Here is a 1495-nt window from a genome sequence, read left to right as displayed (position 1 = left end):
ATAATAATTCAGACCATCACTGTAACATTGCTGTTCTTCATAAACCTGATCTGCAGTGTGAGTGGAAATCAATTGCTTGTAATTGTTATTAGACTGTAATTAAGTTTTGTTTTGTTTTTAACAATTTTTTGGGTTTTTTTGCATATTATCTCCATGAAGTGAGTAGTGACTAGTATTAGAGTATGTTCAAATGTGAGAAAACATCAGATTAGCAGCATTAATCATGTTTTTATTTCATGGTTTTCACACAGTTTATCAGTAAATACATGTTTCTTTGCTTCTAAAATTAAACTCATGGTGTCAGGCTGAGTGGACAGTTTTGGAACTCCATGAAAAACAGGTTCATAAGATAATTTTCATGCTTAAAGAGGAATAAAAACACTCAGGAAAAAAAAAAAAAAAAGATTAAGGTTCTCATAATTCATGCATGAAAGGGTTAAACCTCTTTCAAAGTTCCTTTAATGTAGTGTTTTTCAACCTTGGGGTCTGGACCCCACATAGGGTCGCCTGGAATTCAAATGGGGTTGCCTGAAATTTCTAGTAATTGATAAAAAAAAAAAAAAAAAAAAAAAAAAAAAAATTAAAACTTACTAATCAAAATTTACATTATATAACCTAAATGTTGTGTAAAATTAACGTTTATTTCCAACATATTATAGCAAACTATTTCATGATCAAAAACAAGTTAATTTTATTTAAAAAAAAGTCTCTGTTTTGTATGTCTGGGGTCGCCAGAAATTTGGGATGTTAAAATGGAGTCAGGAACCAAAAAAGGAAAAAAGGAAACCACTGCTTTATTGAATATTTGAAGAACAGGTAGCACACTCTAAAAAATGATCAGTTGGCTCAATGTAAAAAATTGAGGCAACAATTTCCATTCATCTTTTTCAGCTCTTTCCACTTGTCCATATTTGCATATATGCCTCCAGACTTGTGTAGTTCAGTAAACTCTATTACTTTAGTACAAACAACATGATTTACTTTTTACTCCACAAGATTAATTAAGTCGAACCGACTGAATTTAAACTGTGTAAAAACTACTCCATTTAATTAAACTGACTTATTGTTTTACTTTTACTCTACTCATAAACATCCATACAAGTGTTACCTTCAGTTTTTCAGTTGGTCTAACTTATTTCTGTTCATCAGAACTAATCCCACAGAGAAATTCCAGTTATATGGTCATATTACTTATTTTTCTATGCATGTTAATTACTAGATCTGTCTGCATGTTAATATCTCAGTTGTACACCATGCTGTTGTCCCCATTCTGTTACAAACAGTAAATTCTATTTGCCCAGCAGTGAGGAGTTCCACTGAACAGAAGAAGTGTGATCAACACTAAACAGTTGAGTCCTGGTTTGTCCTGTGGTTCTGACTCCTGGTGCAGTTCTATACAAATACACAAATGAACACACAAAGGCCAAGAAACATCAGCATGCACACATGAACTCCAAATGAACACCAACACACAACCCTGCTGAACCCCTGCACA

Source organism: Sphaeramia orbicularis, chromosome 7 (genome assembly GCF_902148855.1).
Source record: "Sphaeramia orbicularis chromosome 7, fSphaOr1.1, whole genome shotgun sequence".
Classification (NCBI taxonomy): Eukaryota; Metazoa; Chordata; class Actinopteri; order Kurtiformes; family Apogonidae; genus Sphaeramia; species Sphaeramia orbicularis.
Note: the sequence above shows the minus strand (reverse complement) of the source record.